This window comes from Anabrus simplex, chromosome 11, assembly GCF_040414725.1.
Source record: "Anabrus simplex isolate iqAnaSimp1 chromosome 11, ASM4041472v1, whole genome shotgun sequence".
NCBI lineage: Eukaryota > Metazoa > Arthropoda > Insecta > Orthoptera > Tettigoniidae > Anabrus > Anabrus simplex.
Window position 1 is genome coordinate 10,640,676 of NC_090275.1, and position 22,872 is coordinate 10,663,547.

Sequence of the window (22,872 nt, forward strand, 5' to 3'; positions counted from 1 at the left end):
CTCTCACTTCAATTATTTGTTTATTTATTTATTTATTTATTTATTTATTTATTTATTTAGTGTGAATATACAGGCGGTAAGCCCAACTACATCATTCACTCATTCCATGGCACATTCTATATACAAGCACTACAAATTAAATATTTAACATATAAAGGAAAAAGAAAGAAAACATACAGTTCATACAACAAGGCCACTACAACGCAGAAACGAAACGAAAATAACACATGCATCCAGATTTAATATTAAAGAAATATAGGAATCTTTTAACTTTGTTTAGTAAATAATTAATTATGTAATATTAACCATTCGATTATTTCACCAAATCAAAAACCCAACCCCATGGCGCAACAGCCCCGAAGGGCCATGGCCTATCAAGCGAGCGCTGCTCAGCCCGAAGGCCTGCAGATTACAAGATGTCGTGTGGTCAGCACGACGAAACCTCTCGGCTGTTATTGTTGGCTTTCTAGACCGGGACCGCCATCTCATGGTCAGATAGTTCTTCAATTGTAATCACGTAGGCTGAGTGGACCTCGAACCAGCCCTCAGATGCAGGTAAAAATCCCTGACCTGGCCGAAAATCGAACCCGGGGCCTCTGGGTAAGAGGCAGGCACGCTACTCCTACACCGCGGCGCCGGCTACAATTGTTACAAAGGAAAAAGAAAAGATACAGTATGCACTATAATATTAAAATAATGGAATATAACTTAAAAGATATTATAAAATGAAATCAACTAAGCAACAAACAACAACAGAAAAGTAAATTTGCAACATGAGAGCTACAAGCCTAACATTAACTTTTCTTCGTATACTGCATTAAATTCATCTCGTGTAACATGAAACATATCGCGGTGAAAAATTGCGTTTCTCAATTTTCCTGACAACTGAATATTTTAGTAAGTTTATAATAAAGGTTGAGGGTATTCCCCAGTTTGTCTGTTTACAAGTATTTTAAAAACTTCTTCTGGGTTCTTTCAATTAGGCTTATGAGTTTCTTTGTGGTAGGACTCCACATAACGGATGTTTATTCCAAAGTAGATCTTACAAGTGCATAATATAACAAAAATATAGACTTTTTACTGTCCCTATTGACGCAAATGATAAATAAAATATTGAGATATAAAATTAAGAGCACCACGTAAAGATGCTTTCCTTATTTAATGGGCGATAAAATGTTTACATCCGACCTACTTATTAAAGAAAACAAGACGAAAAGCAAAGATTTACAACACAGGAAGGACCAGAATACAACTTCTCTGCTAGGATATTAATGAAGAAATCTAGTTTTGGAGGATGCAGAATGTACTTCCGCTGGTATAACATGCTTCTAAAGCTTGAACCTTTGATTACTACAAATGTGTTACAGAGACTTGAAAAAAAAAGTCTCCAGGAAACACTAAAGGTGAGCTTCTGAAGGCCAACGTCTAGTACGCAACATTAAATTACCGTGCTAAATTTGATAAATGCATTTTATGGCACTTTCATGCCCAAGGACACAACACGTGGAAGTGAGATAAAACAAATGACGAAATTCCCGTGTAAGTAACTGACAAGGGTTGGACAACTCAGATTTCAATTAAACTTATGTGAATGATCAAATAACATGTCGTACATTTCATCGCAATAGTAATTTTACGGTAAAACTCGCGGTTTCATTAGTTTTACATGATAGCATATTTCTTTTGAGTTCCGGCGATGATGTGCGTTTTCCTTATTTGGCACAGCCAAGTCAAATGCTAAGAGTCAAATATCGTTTGGACCTTCGTCCAAACATCAGCACTGCACTCAAGATACAGAATTATTTTGAATACGCCAGCAACAAACTGCTCTGCTGAACGATCTTTTTTACGTACATCTCCAACTCAGAAGCGCTTAAATTATCTGACTATGCTGTCGGAGCGGACTCAGCACGCGAGATAGAGCTAGAAGAAGACCATGAATAACTGAATGGCTGTATAATCTCCAAAACGTAGGTAGGCCTAAAACAAATTCACATACAATAATAAAATCTCAGTTTATTAAACTATCTTGAGAAACAACCAACAAGACGGGCAATTATTGTGAATAACTTTTACTTTATATTACGTAACATCGCAATCTCCAATGATGTGTATATCAATCGCCGTTTGAGAAGATACGAAGACGATTTGTAATTGAAGGTAGTATTTCTGCACTGAAAGCCTGATATCGTACGCTTGTTTATGATGCAGGCACAAGGCCAAATTGAAAGGATTATAGAGCAGATTAACAAGACGTCGGTTAAAATTATAAGCGCCCTGCGTATGCTTATTTTTTAGAAAAATGGTGATAGGAAGTGGTTACGTGAAAAAGGAATTTCTTTTAATTTAGTGTTCTGAAGAAGACTTAAATAATATTCAGAGTGCAGACAAGAATTTATCACTAAGTGATTTAATTTCAATCTGTAACTTGTCAACTTAGATATAGATTATACTGGTTGTAAGGAAGAGTTGATAAGACGGATTTGCTTTTACTTATCAGATCTAGACATGTTGAATCACACAGAATATGAGGAAGAGGACGACGAATATGAAGAAGAATGTGGAAAAGTAGAAGTTGTGGGAAAATCAAATGGCCTGCAATCAGGAGTTGAGGTTGGAGATGGTAGCTGTGCACCTATAAATTACTGCACCCAGGTTTCTTTAATGTATCGAAAATTCACAATAAGCTTCCGGGACGTAGAAGATTCCATTCGCCATCCTGACGGTAGTGATGCATATCGGACTTTGAGGATGAAGCCATGGGTCGGCAGGAGATATTCATCCCAGACGGATGGCCGAGTTGTGGGAGTCGAATCAAGATGTGTGTTTATTACTATTCTTTGACTGTTAGATGCTCAGGAAAAGAAACAAAAGGGAGACGGAAAAAGAAGAACGAGATGTCGAAAACTGTGTGTCAATGTATCAAATGTGTTCCATGCATCTTTCATGCTGTTCTTTTTCGAATTAAATCTTGTGTAAAATTAAAACGCACAATATTACCAGGAGAAAATGACTTTACCATGAAGATGGATTTTGAAAATGTGATTATTGTGTTGATATGTACGAAAACAAGAAGAAAGTAATGTAGTGTTGTTTCAGTGATCAGCATTGGACTTGGAAGCTTGATGCGAATAATGTGGTGTATTTCTATTTAGTAGTTTTATCATTATTTTGTTTTCCAAGAAACTTACGTTTTGTTGTGTATCAGTTTCTCGTACTGTATTTACTGAATACTGGCTGAAAATATGTACAGTCGCTGAAGAAAAGAATGAGCTCATGGTATAGTTCAAGTCCCTCGCAGGTACATTTTTCTCAAAAACAGATGAACCTATGTTCTTGAGCATTTCCACAGGGTTTGTATCTTCATGGGAGGTGAATTATAGTTTTATAATGATTAAGTGTGATAAAATATTAAATGCGTGGAACATACTATGCCATCCCCTCATATTTGTGAGCGACTATTCAAATAATCTGAGTTGGAAAGGAGGAAAGAAAGATCCTGAGAGAGATACTGGATACTAAAATGCAGGGTGAAATATGGGTGCATAGATCAAGGCAGGAGATATAAGAGAAAGAAGAACCAATTTCCAGTGTATTACGGAAAAGAAGATTGAATTTCGTGGGACATCTGATGAGGATGTATGACAACAAGTTAACAAAGAAGATATGAAATGCGACATGCTTAACGAGAAATAAGTGGATGATGGAAGTTACGGAGGACTGGAAGGCTTTTGGCATCATAAGAGATAAATATCCACTAACGACCGTGCAGGATGGATCTGTTTACAAAAAGCTTGTCGAAAGTCGCAAATAGACCGATACTAAGATGAAGATCCAAAGAATAAAAGCGGAGAGAAATAGGAGGAGTGAACGAATGGTGAGGTATTGGGAAGAGCGAAGACGTCACTCGAGATCCTAACGAATAAAATAAATTGAGGGTGCAAAATAACGGGGCTGAAGCTATGTCATATCACCTCTTCAACTCGAAACTGATCTCTTGATTTGTACTCTACTGTTTCGTAACATGGTTCATATGTGAATCTGGCCCGTTGGATGAACGATCATCGCAGCGATCTTTTGTTCAAAGGGCCCTAGGTTCTATTCCTGGCCGGGCTTAATACAGGTCTCTTCATTTACATACAACCAAGTCTATTTCTCTGAACAACAAAATGTTTAGTGATACTGTCATCCGAGACTCGAACCATTGGTCCCTTCTCGGAGAATGATGGCAGTGGATACCTTCCCTCCCTCTCTTCGTGGCCGGTACAAGATGTCTTCTTTTCAAAACCCACACAAATAGCTGCAACCTGCAGCTTGATAAACGGGAGACTGGTAGAGACACTTGCAGATGTGATCCTACGCTTGCACTTACTCGTGGATACACTTCTCTGTGTTCACAACAAGAAGAACGGATGCCGGAATTCCCGGAAACCGTGACAGTTTTCTCAATCAGGAATCCCAATTGGACTACATAACAATTTTATTTGTCTCACCAAAAGTTATTTCTGGGACTATCTGATCAAGGCGAGCAATCCAACAGTTCAGTACATTCCCTGTGGCTCTTTCAGGAGAATCCAGTCACCGGAAACACTGTTCCCTACGACTCAACAGTATGACTACAGAGATTAAACAAATAGGACATTTCATTTTAAAAATATAAAATAACTATTACGTTTCTCAACTTTCGGGCATTAAAAATTTAGAGGTATATGCGCCCCAGAAAAATAGCCCTACATCCAACACAGCACAGAAACACATGGTAGTGAATACATACCTCCGCATAGAGATGGCGTCAGGAAGGGTACCCGGTCGTAAAACTGGGCTTATGGCCGACCTCAAATAATTGGAGAAGAAATACACGAAATAAGACAATATTCCCAGGATAGGCCGCCCCTCACTGGCTCTTAGCTGAGTGTTGCATTACCTAGCTGTACATATTTCCTATCTGACCTCCCTTAGTCAATTGTTATTCTCTTTCGACCCTGACGGTATTCGGTTTGCGAGATGTATCGAGTCTTTCATTTCTACGCCCTCCGTGCGTAAATACGCGCTTGAATAGCGCCATTGGTCAATTTCGCCTAAGTACGCGACCGGGCGAGTTGGCCGTGCGCGTAGAGGCGCGCAGCTGTGAGCTTGCATCCGGGAGATAGTAGGTTCGAATCCCACTATCGGCAGCCCTGAAGATGGTTTTCCGTGGTTTCCCATTTTCACACCAGGCAAATGCTGGGGCTGTACCTTAATTAAGGCCACGGCCGCTTCCTTCCAACTCCTAGGCCTTTCCTATCCCATCGTCGCAATAAGACCTATCTGTGTCGGTGCGACGTAAAGCCCCTAGCAAAAAAAAAGTACGTCGTAATTTTATTTCTACAATACAAGTCCAGCTAAATGATGGGATAGAGTGTCGGGCGTTTACCCAGCCGAGAACTCAGTCACACACAGAACTAGTAGGAAGTTCAGTGAAGTCCATGGTTCGCGGCTTACATGAGTAAAGTGTTACCCACTCAACAGGGCGGTACTTCAAGTTCTCGATCATGCAACTATATTATTATTATTATTATTATTATTATTATTATTATTATTATTATTATTATTATTATTATTATACTACAGTAGCAATAATAATAATACGCCAAAAAACAAGTGCTATACTACAAAGAGCTTTCAAAATCACCCGAAATAAATACAACAAAAAATCTATATTAAAAAATGCAAAATTACTGCTAGACCATGATCAAACCAGAGGCACTTCGTGCAATAATCGGCCGCAGGTCACAAATAAGAAACATCGAAATACACAAGAGAAACATTCTCAGAAAAATCCTAGGACCAAAATACGAAAGGGAATTCGGATGAAAAAGAAACTGCAGAAAATTGATCAAATCTCAGATACTATTGAAAAAGGCGATTAGAATTCTACGGACACCTATGCAGAGGGGATAACGATACGCAAAGCAATAACCGTAGAGGCCATGAAGGCCCTTGGAGGGGTGGAAGGTAAAGTCTTCCACCATCCGTAACCTTGGCACTTGGTGAGGTAGAGTGGTTAGCTCTACGCCCGGCCGCCTTTTTCGCTGGGAATTAACCTGGTATTCATTTTTGGTGAAGGCTGAGTGAACCTCAAGCCATATGCTCCTCCGGAGGTGGACATCTCGTTTATTAAATTTTCGACGTTCTTCCGGATGAACCGTGCACGCCTCTGCCAGGCAGCCCCTAACAATAGGCCAGGGCCATTCCTTAAAAAAAACCGCACCAATTTCAAACCAAGATCTACAAGAAACCGGCAATACCGAAGAAATCATTGAAGATAGAACAGCATTTAGAAGCTCAGTATGGAAACATACATTGGCAGAGGAACCTAAAAGAAAATATCCAGGATGGACAGAAGAATGCAGAAAGGAACTGAGTGAACGGATGAAGAGATACTGGGTAGAAAAGAAGAAACATTGTACTGCATAGATTCAAACACGCTCCTTAGTTGGGGATAGCGGGATGATGGTGGTGATGATCCGCCTCACTCATTCTGAGCTCAGACACGGTCATCTCAAGGAGCGCTGTGCTCGCAGGCTAACTCAATACGGTACTTGAATGTCACGGAGAATAAATCAACAGTGACTACAGAAAAGGACCGCTGTAAATATTCATGCGACGCGAGGTTTGTTTTGCAAGCCTTGAAGATATTTCACTCGCTGCCTGCGGGAATCTTTATGGATATCAGAACTGGGGAGTAGGAATCATGGGCCATGCTGTTCTCTGGCAACGACAGTAACATATTGACCGTCTCTGTTTCACTAAAATGATCGGTCTGCAACACATAAAATTGGCGAATCGGGATATGAGGAAAGAGAAAAAGCGGCTACATAAAATAAAGTCCCCGGTAGATGTTTGTTGTCTGTGCAAGTTACTTTCGCGAACGAGTGGCAGATTCCCTATCAATTGTTTATCCTGGCTTCTCTTAAACGGTTTCAAAGAACTTCCGAAATTTATCAAATATTTCCCTTGATAAGTTATTCTATTCCATGCCCTTATAAATAAATATTTGCCCCAGTTTGTTAATTATATTTGAGTAACGGTTACGAAAATATTTCTCAAAACATGACGATCTTTGACACAATGTATCAATCAATCACTCCCACTATGTACATTCATCACGAGGAACACAGCTAACATCATCTATCACCATAACTTGCTCCCGTGCGAACCCGGAATGGTTCGCTGGTTTAATACAATGTATTGCTTTTATTAATACAGACGGCAGATGGTTTACTGTTGCCTTTTGGTTTCCACTCATTGTTGTCACTTAATTAATTAGAAATTCCGATAAGTTTACCCGATAAAATTTCTCAATCCTAAGTCTCAAAGTTCTTCCAGTATATTTGCTGGTTGAAACGTTATAAATTATCAACGTAGTAAAATGTTTCATGTCATGACCGAGAAGTCTAAAGGCTCTCCATGTGCGAACCGGAAGCTTATGACATCTGGACGAGTAACACCAATGGCACTTAAAAATTGCACTCCCAAGTTCTACCTTGACTTGGATGGCCGCCATCTTTAACGCCGACCTATGCCTTTAACAATGTTGCCAACCCATAAGTATTTTCTCCGCTAAATTGTATTTGAAAAACCGCTAAATTCCTCTCAATTTCGAACTGAAGCAAAACAGCATATACAAGCTGTTTAATAGAGTAGATTAACTCAACATTCACGTTTCAGAACAGGAGGTCATCATCTTCTCCTCCCCGCACTATATGCTCTGAACCAGATGTGCTGGGTTGAGGTCCTGTGGTTTCATTTAAAGCTGTCTTTTCATTGTTTTTGACAAGTGCGGAAAGAGATAATGTCTTACAATTTCGCCTTTATATCGCACTGCACCGTCCGTGGTTGGGATACTGGGAAGCTCAACCAACTAGTCTTTTAATTATTTAATCACTCTTTACGAAATATCTGACTATACTCTTCAACCTTTTCTTTCGACATATTGACGTACCAAAAAGATGTCAAACACGACACTAGCCGGCTCATCAAGAGTACAGTAACGACTGAGGCTGGTCTAGAAACCGCGCGGTAGTTCAATGCAATGGGATTAAGTAGACTATTATACCGTAGTAAGTTCTTGTGGTGATGAAAGGTGATATTGTTACCGCTGAAAATCGTTAATAGAAGTTTGAAAATCCGTCAAAAAATCCGCTGTCCGCTAAATGGAAAATGTATCCGCTGTTCCATTTAAAAATCCGCCGAATTTAGCGAAAAATCCGCTGAGTTGGCAACACTGGCCTTTAATGCTGATATTTTTTAACTTACCTAATCTTAAACTTTTTGTTTTAAACTGGATCAACGTGATACGATCAAGAACAGTTTTTAATTCCATATAAATTACTGAAAAATGTAATAGAATGTGTTACAATTACATATGAAATCCACGAAGCAATTTTTCTTAAAAGTGGTGAAAATACATGTAATCTAATTGCTACGAATCATATACATTAATAATTAATGATTTTAAAGTTCCCTCTGTGCATCGGTGGTAGAGAATCGGCCTCGGGATCCAAATATCGCGAGTTCAAACCCGGAAGAGCTAGTCGGATTTTTGAAGAGCTGGAAAGAATCCATTCGCCACTCCATGCCGTACGATATCGGCATGTAAAAATTCTCTGGCGATATTAATTAAAAGTCGCCCATACATCGCCCAACAGTGATCCACCTGGTAGAATAAAACGGGACCTCGAAATTTACAGGCAGGTAACATAGAGCGCATAAAATCAAAATACCTTCAGGCGGTAACTGAGTTATTATTATTATTATTATTATTATTATTATTATTATTATTATTATTATTATTATTATTATTATTATTATTATTTCGTTTCGGCCAGATATTTCAACCGTTTTCTGTCCTGAGCTTTAACACTCGCATCCTCCTTCAGTGAACTTCATCCCGTTCGTCGGTCCACGTCTTGTCTGTCTTCATTTTTTTGTTCAAAAACCTCTGTAGACCTTCAAGTTTCTTGTTTATGCTATTATTATTGATTTTTGATGCTATTGCAATCGAAATTCAAACGAATCTCATGGATAGCATTATCGTAACTTAACACACGCTTTATAAATATAATGAAAAATCGGTAGAGCTTTCATTGACAGGAAACGCAATCCCCAGCCGTCATCCAGTCATTATTCGAGTGAGGCTCAACTTGTAGGGTCCAGTAGGTCAAATGGACTGTTATCGCCTTTCACCTATCCAAGGCTTTTGACAGGGAAGATTATGGAGGAGACTGTTGATGGAAATGAGGGCTATTGGACTAGACAAAAGAGTGACTGACTGAATGGGTGGCTAAATGACTAGAAAACACAACTCAGAGAATTAGAGTAGGTAAAGTATTGTCTCATCCAGTAATGATTAAGTGGGATGTGGTGATGAAGTTAAGTCAGGAACTGCAACCACAGGTAAGGCTTTTTGGGACAGATATTGTAATAAATAAGTTATATGTTTATGAGAGACTACAAGAAAACTTCGACAATGTTGTTAGGTGGAGAGCAGACAATGGTCTGATGATACACGGGACGAAAAGTCAGGTTGAGAGTTGAGTTTTACCGACAGGGGAAGTCTTTTCAGTTTTAATTACTATGCAGATGGGGTGCAAATACCTCATGGGGATCACTGCAAGTACCTTGGTGTTAACATAAGGAAACATTTTTATTGAGGCAATCACATTAACGAGGTTACAGATCTTTTCACATGGTTATGGGGGTACTGAAGGGGTATAAATCTCTGGTAAGACCCCAATAAGAGTCTGGTTCCAGTGTATGGGACTCACCGCAGGACTACTTGATCCGAGAATTGGATAAAATCCAAATAAAAGCAACACGATCTGTTCTGGGTGGAGTAGTGTTACAAAATGTTGCAAGCATTGGGCTGGTAAGACTTCGAAGTAAGGAGACGAGCTGTTCGACTAAGCGGTACGTTCCGAGTTGTCAAAAGAGACGACGTAGAATGACATCACTAGACGAATACGCTTGAGTAGAAGTTTTAAAGGTACCGGTAGAAAAGATCACAATATAAAGTTGGAATTCAAGTGGACACATTAGGGCAAATAGTCATTAACAGGGAAGGGAGTTAGGGAACGGAATAATTTATCAAGGGGAATGTCTGATACATTTCCAAGTTCTTTGAAATAATTTAAGAAAAGGACAGGTAAAGAACTGATACGGAATCTCCCACCAGGGTGACAGGCTTAAATGCAGATCAATGATGACGATTGAATGATTTTATTGATTCATTGATTCATTGATCGATTAACTGATTATAAATCTGCAATAACTCATTTTAATGTACTCGCAAAGTCAACCTTATGAACAACCCTGTTGTTTATCAAGAAATAAAATTCGACAGTACAGTATAATGGTTTTCCTTAAAAGAATAATCACTTTTCTCCAGGAGAAACATCATATCATAACTGAACTTTTGAAGCCAAGAAAATGAATTATTAAGTTAAAAGTGATCATTAATGTTTGATGAGGCAAGACAATCGCATTATTAGCTTTACGTTTTTTCCCCCTAGCATCGGGCTTGTTATCTTTAATATATTCTCTGAAATATGAGTACATATTCAATTACACTCAGTCACTCCGTGGTGCGGGTCTAGCAACGTGAAAATGTGAGCGCTGTTGGTGATGTGGCACAGGCAGGCAAGAAATGGCCGCTCAATATGGGGCACAAAGGCCAAGGAGAAAGCAACAGCCTAAGTACTTTGTGCCACAGCACAAAGGCTTACTTCGAGTAAGAGAATGGAAATGAATATCCTTAGCAGATCTGGCGTTACTGTCAATAACTGTATAATAATAATATGTTAAGAAGGAAGCCATACTTTCGGGTGTCGACTTGGTAAAATGTAACATAAAAACTTTCCCGTCTGTCAAACACACAACAACATCAATATAAATTATTATAACACTATAAACATACAATACACACTATTATACAAAAAATTGCACGTTTCGTTTACAAGAACATCCTCAGATTCTATGAAATCACTTAAAACATGCGAACAGTATTGTTTACATTGCGTAAACTTGCGTAAAGGGTCCTGAAATAGTGTTTGGAGACAACGGACTTAGCATCGGCACTCTAGATAAGTACAGAAGTTGTTTCATTATATGTCAATACTTGTTCATATTATCACCTAACCCTCTATTGTTGACAAGTTTACGCAACGTAAACAATAGCCTACTGTACATATATAAGCATGTTTTAAGCGATTTGACAGAATCTGAGATGTTCTTGTAGAACGTCATTTTTTGTATACTGGTGTGTATTTTTACAGGTATGTTTAGTTATAATTTATATTGTTGTTACTGTGTATTCGACAGCCTGGAAAGTTTTTATGTTAAATAGTAATAATAATTATCATCATTATTATTCCAATACTACCAGACAATCGTAAGACCAGAAGTTCTATATGCGTCAGGAACATAGTTTGAGAAATAAAACCTCAAATGAGAACTGGAGGAATTAGAACGAAGGACAGGGAGAAAGATCTTAGGATCCGTCAAAAAGGAGGGAACATGGAGGATCAGAAAAAATAAAGTGCATAGCAAGGTGGGCAAAGTAACCAACTTCAGCAGGACAAGGAGGCCGACTTTCTTCGGTCATGTGTACCGTAGATCCTAACACAAGTCTGGAATCTCAGATTTGAGGCTGAGCGGGATAACGGAACAAGATGTCCTAGATAGACGCATATTTAAACAAAATAATCCAGGACTGGAAGGTACTGAAGATGAGGTCAAACCAGCGAAACGACATCCTTGGTCAGAGGACACGTGGTCCAATGAGGCCCTAACAATGTAAAGGGCTCAGATACCACGTCACGTTCAGGTACCTTCATTTGACACAGTCCAGGCTACCTGCTTGTTCATTTCGAGGTTCCGTTTGTTGGGCTGAGTTTAATTAACTTTGTCGTGTACACACCAAATGTGTCACCGGAGAACTTTCACATGCCGATATTTTACTTCATGGAGTGTCGAAAGAACTTTTTCCACCCTTCGAAACTCGAATCAGCCCTTCCAGGTTTGGACTCGCTAGAACATGCGGCCCTGATCTACTTGGCGCGATACAGGGTCCGATTCGAAAAATGAACACATTTAATATAGTACAATGCAAAATATGACAAAATACTGCGACTGAATGCAGTTTACGATCCTTGGAAATGAAGAAAACATTTTCTGAAAAGGAAAATGAGAGCTTTTTCTTGTTTAGCGTTGCAACATTCTACGTTTCCGTCTCTGTTACTTATTCGTAGTCACGCAGAAATTGCGCAGCGGACGTGATTAAGAGAGTGACTTAGCCGCTAGCAACGCATCAAATCTGAACTGTACTTGGGATGATAAATGGGTACAGCTTCTCAATGGCCATTCGAATTCCAGTAGTTAAAAGTGAGGTTCTTGAAAAATAAATTTACGTCCTAGTGATTTTTATTATATAAAATACACAAATCCCATAGTTTTCTGCATAAATTGCAAGCCGATGTAGTTTTGAAATATAATATGTTACGGTATTTAAATAAAGGTCTTGTTTTTTTAAACCCCGTAATCAAGAATTGTGAAACTTCTGCGAAAAACGTGACAAATTAATAATGTGCACTATATTTATATATTTTTCTTGCTACTGAAACTGAAATCGTTATTGAAGAAACCATGGAATGGACTCGTATAAAGTGTTAACATTTCTGCTAGACTGGTTTAGAAGTTCATGACTTAAGAGTATTTAAAAAACGAATGACAAACTTGTCATCATTATATTTAAATAAACAATAAATTAGTACATGTTTATCAAAATAATTTGTTAAAATATTTTGCTCGCCGACTCCGGAAATGATTGACATCAGTACCTAATAAAATATGCTGAGAAACTTCAGAAAATAATGCGATCGTATGAAACCACACATAAGTGTCTGTGATATTTATTTATTTATTTATTTATTTATTTATTTATTTAATAAATGTGCCACCAACAGAGGCACGCTCCAATTATAGGTGGCTTTTACAAATTATTTGAACAAATAATATAGAAATACCAAAAAGAAGAAAATGTGAAAATGCTATGTAAATGAGATGATAATGCTCTGTATGAAATGGATGAAACAATCATTCCCATTTTTCCAGAATCTTTGAATTCCCCTCTTCATTAGGTAGGCATCCTTCATTTTTTTAATAATCCACATCCTTTCGATTCACCAGACTTGCGGTATTTCTAAACTGAACGTTGAGACTTTCATTTTCTCCCATAAAACGAAAAGGAGGAAATGGGTGACTTACGGAATTTTAAAAATAGCTGATTCAAATGTGTCTGAAACATGCATGTAATTTTCAATCGTTCTAGTAAACAGATACTCGGTTATCTAATTTACTAATGTTAAAATCGAAAAAGCCACTAAAATGTCCTAAAATTTAGAACAAAATTTCGAGGCTTTTGCTATTCTTAGTGCACATGTTATTTTAGAATAACCTGCCTCTATGGATTAGTGGTAGAGTGTCAGCCTCTAGATCCCAAGACAGCGGGTTCAAATCCGGCAGAGGTAGCGCGATTTTTGAAGGGCGGAACAACTACATGTCGTAAGATGCCGGCATGTAAAAGATCTCTAGTCACATATTTGGTGTCTACGCAACAGAATTCATTAAAAAACCTCAGCCGTAGCCGCCGAGAGAGATTACGTTTATTCTGGCGTTATGTGACATAGGCCTTACGATTATTATACTTTTATCTTTTAAATTATTATTATTATTATTATTATTATTATTATTATTATTATTATTATTATTATTATTATTATTATTAGAGAGCAATACATTTATTTTTGCTCCCCCCCAATTGGAAACTGCCAAAACGACGAAGCTTACAACTACAAGGGTCGTATAAAATATGTCTGTAAATGATTGGTATAATATTGTATTCCAGTCTACTTATTACTTAATAAAAATCGTTTCAGTCAATAATTTTGAAATCCATGTGGAACTCATAGGATAAAGATATAGCTAAGAGTATAAATGAGTTCTTACTACTGTTAAAGAGCCTTTCAGGGCTGCTAACCCAATGTCCTCAATAAATTGGTTATTCAAATTAAATTTCTTACAACACTTGTGAACTGTAAGTACTTTTACCACAACGTTGCAAAAGATGATGGTAATAATAATGATAAAAATTTAAACGAAATTTCGTAAGCGTTCGAGTTCGAAATTCTTTTTGAAATACTTCAAACAAATCTAGTTGAAATTATGTTTGAAAATCACTTTGATTAATTTTTTAATCCCGCTATTTCTCATTATTATTGTTACATAATACAATTTAAGATCTGATATTATTTTCCTCAGAAGAAAAATCGAATACCCTGGACGATCTGTCGAGAATATCTTTCGGGTTGCTTCGCGCAGGCTTCATGTTCTTTGCTGAGCCAACATGTCTCGAAGACATATGAACGACGCCGCGCGATGCATCTCTTCCTATCGATACAGGCCACGTGTTAAGAAAATACCTGACGATATCCTGCAGTATAAATAGCAGAATGTGTTTCTCTTATTATAAAAAATATTTTTTTTTAAACGGATAAACTCTGAGTGAAAATCTGGCACATCTTCCAGGTCATCTCCCTAAAATATTGAAGTAAAATAATTTCGCTGCAATATTTCAGATTGTTTCGAGGTGCAATTTTAGTTACAGCAAGAAAGAGAGAATAGAAACTTTGGTAGGATGATATAGATTTGGAGTCCTTCACGGATATTGTAGCAAGAATGGAGGGTTAGAGCGATAGAGGAGCAAGGCGACGATAGATAAGACTCGGCTGTTCATGATTTCATGATAAGGCCACCGAGTTAGTAGGAAAGAGAGAATTGTCGAGATGTGTACTTAATTCACAGAGGTTTGGAGGCGTAACAATCTATTGCCCTAACGTAATTAAATCATTGAAAGTATTATGATAAGTCAGTACTTTCCAGAATGTTTAAGTCATGAACTGATAGTTTCCTTTCATGTGCTGAATAAATCTTGGGATTTTGCTTAGTTGGTGGAGGAACCAATCAATTACATTGTCATCGCAAATGTATTTTTCTTCCTTTACACATATTGTGAGTAGGATTACCAGACTTCCGTTGACGTAAGGGCATGATGAATGCATTTAGTTTTTAATGGGCTTTAAAAGACACGATTAAATCAGGTCGAAATCTAAAACAGAACTGCATATTTCATAAAAATACGTTTTCCTAACTCCCTAATAGTCATTTCGTTCGTAACGTCTAATTTCTCAATATTAAATATTGATTTAATTTCAAAAGCCAACACTTATGTTAATTTCTTATTGTCTGTGCATGAAGTAAAGTCTGTTCAAAGACACGTCTATATCAGAAAAATATAAGATTCATAAGTTAATGCTTTGTAAGATCTTGACAAATTGTAGAGAATAAAAAATGCCAAAAGGAAATCACTGGATGATCTGTCAAGAGTATTTTTGGGGGTTGCCTGGCGGGTTTCATGTTGCTCGCCTAAGTTATTCTGGTAGTCCCAGTCCAGTGGCACGTGTAAGAAGAGATTAAGAGGCCGTCATACGAAAGATGTGTCCGAGCCGTACAAATGTGTGACATTTCTTTTTCTCAAATAACAATCTCTCAAGCTAGGAGAAGCGGGAAGTGTGGAATGATCAAAAATGCATTTCTGTTTTTACTGCAATGAATTCCGCCAGAAGAAAACGGTATAACTGTAGGTTTTTATTATGTTATGTTCGTATTTAGTTCTTACAAAACCGAGTGTAGTTCGGGCCACATTGCTGTCATGTAATTGAGATAGTGGGTTCGAACCCTACTGTCGGCAGCCCTGAAGATGTTTTCTCCGTGGTTTCCCATTTTCACACCAAGCAAATGCATGCCACGGTCACTTCCTTGCAATAAGTCCTGTCTGTGCCGCTGCGACGTAAGACAAATAATAATGTTCTCACAGAAATAAACTGTGCGATGTTAAGTTCTAAGAGGCCGCTGGTATTTGAAGGTGTTCAAACAGAAGTAGTTCGTGGGACGTAAAAGTTATATTATTATTACATTTTCTTGGTACTATACTTTCGGATATTTTTTTAGGAACTGTTTCACACAGAATGCTGAAATTTGGACCATGCATTTCGGAACTAGTGAGTGCTGAGAAGTAAAATGTCGAGAGATTCCAAGATATTCCTCTTAATTTGAAGAACCTGACAGAAATTGTTTTGCACGTGGTATTTTCCGTATTGAAGTCTATTTCAGCTAGGAAGTTAACATTTTTATTATCGGGCTTATACTTTCCGATACCCTTTTAAATTCATTACTTAATTATGCTACCGCCATCAAATGACCGACTTTCCGACCTCAATAGCTGCAGTCGCATAAGTGCGGCCAGTATCCAGTATTCGGGAGATAGTGGCTTCGAACCTCACAGTCGGCAGCCCGTGGTTTCCCATTTTCACACCAGGCAAATGTACCTTAATTAAGGCCACGGCCGCTTCCTTCCCAGTCCTAGCCCTTTCCTATCCCATCGTCGCCAAAAGACCTATCTATGTCGGTGCGACGTAAAGCAACTTGCAAAAATGACCGAGTTCGAGATAAAGAGAAAAATAGAAGTCCAGCATAGTGACCTTGGATTCATATAGCCCCGGGTTCGATTCCCGGTCAGGATGGGGATTTAAGCAGCGTTTGTTAATTACTTTACCTCGTGACTGGATATCTTCAATTGCATACAACACGTTCAAATAGGATTTGTGTAACGAAAGGCATCCGATCATAAAACAGGGATTAAAACACATTAATGCCGACCCCAGATCATAGGGAAAATGCCGAGGAAGAAAGAAGATTGTAAGGTTAAATCGCTGACATCTGGAGAAGACTGCAGTCTGTCGTTCGTAGCATTCCTTTTTTAAATACGGCTGTTAAAATATCGTAAAGCCATAAAGAAGAGAAGGAAGTGCTGGGCTCAAGGTCATCCTCCCAAATATTCAACAACCGATACTGGATTCTTTTGTAAACAAATCTACGAGTTTCCTCGTACAGCACCAGTTGTTCCACGTCTACGAGGACACGTGCCACTACTGCCTCTGGTTTGGAAATAATCTGCACTGAAAGGAGGAAGACCACGCTTTCTTTACTTTGGAGGAAATATTGTCAGCAATTATTTAAAACGTTCGGAACATGCACTCTTAGTATGTGTAATTAATGGTATCCGCCGTGCCATTGCGCAGTTTAATGAGCTAATTTGTTAAGTGTGACAGCATATTCTGGTCATTACATTCAGGGGTGGTAACTTTTAGCATCACAAATTTATCGTTTAAGTTTGTGCATTTAGTTTTTTTTTTTTTTTTTTTTTTTTTTTTTTTTGTAGCGTTAGTTATTTGTAATTTATCGTCTTAGAAGTTTTGAAAAAAACTTAGAAGCTGAGTTAATTCTGTTAAATAGGCAGCGACTTAGTTACATTAAAATAATTAACATGTACAACTATTTTAAATGGTCATTGATTAAAACATAAGGAAAAAAAAGCAAATTTACATTCACGCAAAAATTAGAGTAATAAAAATATACAAAATTAACTGAAGCCATGTTCGTGAAGCATTGAAGGAAATCATAGAATATATCTCATTTGTGTTCTCCTATCGCTTACAGTTAAACTGTATTTACTGAAATACATTTCAGCATCTACAGTGGCGGCAGGACACCAACCACACCGCGCAGTTGCTTCACAAACTCTGGGTATTTGAGCTTAACAGCCTACAACATTAATTTGTAAACAATCCAAAATCGCACAAAATCCTCGGCAAAACTCCTCAGAAGAAAAATTAAATAAATAAATAAATAAATAAATAAATAAATAAATAAATAAAGCTGTATTTGAAAAAAAATGATCGGTTTCGCGTTCATATCGCATTTTATCTAAATGTGAAAACATTAACAAGTGGCTTACAGGTCATGAAAACTGAAGATGCACATGTGCATGTCTTAATAAACAAATGTGCGTAGTATCGCTAGTAACAACCTCTAAAACTGTGTAACTTTATACTAGATTGTAAATTATTGGCATGCATAAAACTGTGAGACGTGGACGGAATGATGTATGGTCTTGTTGCGGGACATGTTAAAAAAAAGAAGAAGCTCTGACTTAATTAGCATTAGAATTCTGCTCTCATAGTCGCTCGTCAGATGATTAACTTTCCTCAAGGTCCACTCCAACTTCTTAGGCAGAGGATAGACAGGAGAGAGAAGGAACATTTATTTGCAAGAAAACTTAACCATTGCATTAGTGAATTTTAGCAGGCGGGCAAAGCGGTAGGATGTGTGTTTTATTCCTACCTTTTTAGTGACAACCAAATCCACCACCTGTAGCTTCTCAGCGGTGAGTGGCTGTACCAACGCCCACCTGTTGTTCTTCTGCTGCTGTAGCTGTTGTGTTGATAATATGCGGCGAGAACAACAAGATTTCGAGATAAACAACCGAGAATTTTGGCGGTAACTATTATTATCGGGAGATAAAATTGATAATGGTGATGAGATCGATAAAAGAGAAAACACACCGTTTTGGTTAAAACATGGCAAAGAAATAAGCATCTCCCGATGTAGCGACAACAGCACCGGAATTATTTTTTAATAAAATATATAATTAAAAACAACGCAACCCCAACCACCACCACTAGAAAATATCAACAACACTTCACTATGCAACAGTCGGACAGACACCGGCTACGGCAAACCAAGCGCCCACTCTTATATACCAGCTAAAAATAGACATTGATGTCATATCTGCGCGCTGGCATTGGTGGAGCATTACGTAATGCAGCGCCGCTATTGGTCTCTGAACACAAGCGAGGAAAGGAGTGTAGATTAGTTTTGTTCGCCTCTCTCTGTCTCACTGCACGATCTCCGCTCTATGATAGAGAATTAAGAGGGGAGTGGGGGAAGCGAATTGTGGCGCGAAGCGAAGTGACGGTCTGACGGTTGAAAAGTTACCCCCTCCACCCCCGCCTTGTTTATGTCTTGTGTTGTGGGTGGCAGGCGTGCGGTCACGAACACTGGGTGAAAGAGACGACCAGAAAACTGACCCGGCAAGGAGAAAGAGAAGAGTTAAGTTTACATTTCATCTGGCGCTGCATCACACATGTGCTGAGAACCACTTGAATGATCGAGCTGCTGGCAATAATAATAATAATAATAATAATAATAATAATAATAATAATAATAATAATAATGTTCGGCTCCTTGGCTGAATGGTCAGCTTACTGGTCTTCGGTTCAGAGGGCCCCGGGTTCGATTCTCGGGCGGGCCGAGGATTTTAACTACTTAGAGGTAATTCCTCTTGCTCGAGGATTCGTCCCAGTGCACTTCTCTTCAAATACACACAACACACAGCAGAAACACACATAAGTGAATACATCCCCCACATTGGCGACATAAGGGCATCGGACCGTAAAACTGGACCAAAAATCCGTATCACGTGTCGGCCCAATAAATTAGGATCAGAGCCAATAATAATAATAATAATAATAATAATAATAATAATAATAATAATAATAATAATAATAATGTATGTATGTATGTTCAATGCTTGTTCCGCTTCTCTACGGGCTCGGGTATGACCTTTTTCTTTACAAGTTGCTTTACGTCACACCGACACAGATATGTTTTATGTTGACGATAGGATAGGAAAAGGTCAGCAGTGGGAAGGAAGTAGCGTGGCTTTAATTAAACAGCCCCAGCATTTGCTTGGTGTGAAAATAGGAAACCACGGAAATCCATCTTCAGGGCTGCCGACTGTGGGCCCGAACCCACTATCCGGCGAATGCAAGCTGATAGCTGGGCGCCCCTAACCGCACGACCAACTCGCCCGTAGGTCGAGTATGAGGTGAGGTGAAACTTCTTAGGGAGTTTTTACGACCGGATACCCTTCTTGACGTCAACCTTACCAGAGGAGTTAATGAGATGAAATGAATGACGTGATATATGATAGTAGGAAGAGAGAGGGTGAAACCCGGTGCCGGCACATAGCCTACTCCTGACGATTAGCACCAAGGAGTCTGCTCAGGGCTTAACGTCGCCATCCGACGGACGAATTACCATCAACAGCGTCATATGCTCTCACTCTATATGAGCACTGCAGAGAGGTTTGTAATTGAACCCAGGCTTTCGACACGCAATCTAGTGACCACCTCTCCTACCCTGCCGGCCAATATTCTGATGGTGACAATTCTTTTCCACCGACGGCACTCGAACCGGCTAACCACGGTGTCAGAGCGCCTTAATGGTGATGGCCAACAAGTGGGAATTAAGAATAATAATAGTAATAACTCACCAAATTCCCAGATGTGGATTGAAATTCCACCTGAGACCAAACAATGAGGTCCACGAAAAGCTCGAAGAGATATCAGTCACATGAGAAAGAGAAAGGCTGACGAACAGTCACAATCTTCCAGGATTTATAAAGCGTGGACATTCCAGTGGAAGATGTCTGATACAGAGCGGATCAGGGGCGCCGACTCCGGGGGTGCTACAGTACTCAAGCACCTTCCAAAATATTTTAGGGGGTGCCCATCACACCCCCCCCCCCCCGGCAGAAACAGGGAGAAATAAGTTTAAAAAAAGAGAAAAAGCGGGTGAACTTTTCGTCACAGTTCTTAACGCTAGCAATACTAAGATTACCAACGAGGGGGGCTGATCTACTTTATTCTCAATTACATGTAAATTATGTGGATATTATATTTTGTTAATTAGGTCTGCTTCATCCGAAACTTCAGAAAGGGTGATTGATTCTATAGTTTGCTAAAGAACGCTTGAAGTACAGTATACCCGTTTTTACGCATACATCAGACGTTCTTTTTCTCTTTGAGAAGGGAAATTTGAACGACACTGCAATCATGCATGCCCCGTGGTGTAGGGGTGCGTGCCTGCCTCTTACCCGGAGGGCCCGGGTTCGATTCCCGACCAGGTCAGGGATTTTCACCTGGACCTGAGGGCTAGTTCGAGGTCCACTCAGACTACGTGATTAGAATTGAGGAGCTATCTGACGGTGAGATAGCGGCCCCGGTCTAGAAAGCCAAGAATAACGGCCGAGAGGATTCGTCGTGCTGACCACACGACACCTCGTAATCTGCAGGCCTTCGGACCGAGCAGCGGTAACTTGGTAGGCCAAGGCCCTTCAAGGGCTGTAGTGCCATGGGGTGGGGGTGGGGGGAGGGATTAGAAATTCGCTTCCGGAAAGATTTTAACTTTCAGTTCCTCTTCTATGCCAAATTTAAGTCGATTTGCTTCTTTCGTACCACTCTATGAGGAAACTAGACTATTATACGATTTTAGAGACACAGTTTAGCTTCCATCACATAGCTTAGATGTAAAATGTAAAATATCTTGCTTTCTCATGATTAAAACACACCTTTAACTTTTATGTCGATTTTTTTATTTATGTGGACTTTTGTTTCTACTCATTCATTATTGTTTAAAAAGTGCCTTTCCATCGAGTATTGGTTACATAGAAACACCTTGAACCGTATTTTCATTAGGGTTAAGTGTCGGCATTTTTCGGGCCCTTCCCCCTTTTCTTAGACGGTAATCTTTTATTTCGCACCCACACAGATAGGTCTTATGGTGACGATGTAGTAGGAAAGGGCTAGGAGTGGGAAGGAAGAGACCGTGGCCTTGCCTAAGGTAAAGCCCCAGCATTTGCCTGGAAACCACGGAAAAGCATCCTCAGGGCTGCCGACAGTGGGTTTTGAACCCACTATATCCCGGATGCAAGCTGCCACCTGCTCGGCTGGACTGTGAGTAAGAGCTCCCCCACTAATTTTCAAAACCCGGCGCCCCTGGAGAAAGTTTTAGGACGATATTCGTAGGGAGTAACGGATTCCCCCCGATATTTGTTCAGAAGAGTAGCTAAGCGGGCAATACCTTCAAGAAGGAATGAAAGGTTCAGCTCATAGATGGCTATATCGATTAATAATACATCCTCATTATAGACTGTCATACGTTTGAGTGTTCAGTCTGCAAGTCTCTGGGAATTATCCAAGCGCCTCTACAATCCTATATTTTTAATTAGCTTTGTAACATCTTATCTTGAAATCATTACAAACTAAGTCTAATTGTCGTCGGCTTGGGGTTCCATTACTTGTCTTCTCTATTATTCTCCTCCATTCGCCTCACATGACGCCATCACGGAAGCCGGTTTGTGCGTACAGACATGAGCACAGGATAGATCCGGCTGCAAGAGACTGGTGGAATGTCACAAATGGACCGACACCAGGATCAAGATTCAGATCACGGAAGCAGAGAGACACGGGAGGAGCGAGAGAATGCTCGCTGAATAAGTCATTCGTGTTCCTCAGGGGTCGTAACAAATAAATACATACTCATTAGCCTATTTCACGGCAGAATTACCTTGGGCTTATGGTGTCTTAATTGATCTATGGGGTCCAAACCGTGAGAGGCTGGTAAACAAACAGGTAGTGTCATTGACCCTTTAGCTTCAACATCCTACATACCTGTTGGCAATTTCGTCTAGTACATCCCTTTCTTCTGCGCGGATATCTCGGGTTCGAGGCGGGCCAAATCCTAGTATTTTGTTTTTGTTCTTCATTTTACCTTTCTTTTTCTCCGTTATCTTTAATGTTTCTTTTTTTTTGTTCATGCAGACTACGAAAAAAAAAAAAAAATCATTCCACTAGACTGATTTGAACTGGGTGACCAGTAGATGTGTGTGCACGTAAGTCAGTAACTGAGAGAGAAGGAACAAACAAGTGGATTGACTGGTTGATTGATTGATTGATTGATTTATGTATTTAATTATTGATTGATTGATTGATTTATGTATTTAATTATTGATTGATTGATTGATTGATTGAT

At 39.1% G+C, this 22,872-nt stretch overlaps 1 protein-coding gene across 2 annotated transcripts in view; it reads right to left on the reverse strand.

The window, feature by feature from the left end:
* Positions 1 to 18,718, reverse strand: part of Atf3 (Activating transcription factor 3) — a 166,286-nt gene extending 147,568 nt beyond the window's left edge. For both annotated transcript variants that reach the window (XM_067155775.2, XM_067155774.2), the window contains exon 1: positions 18,340 to 18,718. The gene's annotated coding sequence lies outside the window, so the exon portion shown is untranslated. The remainder of the gene's footprint in view (positions 1 to 18,339) is intronic.
* Positions 18,719 to 22,872: the final 4,154 nt, after the last annotated feature.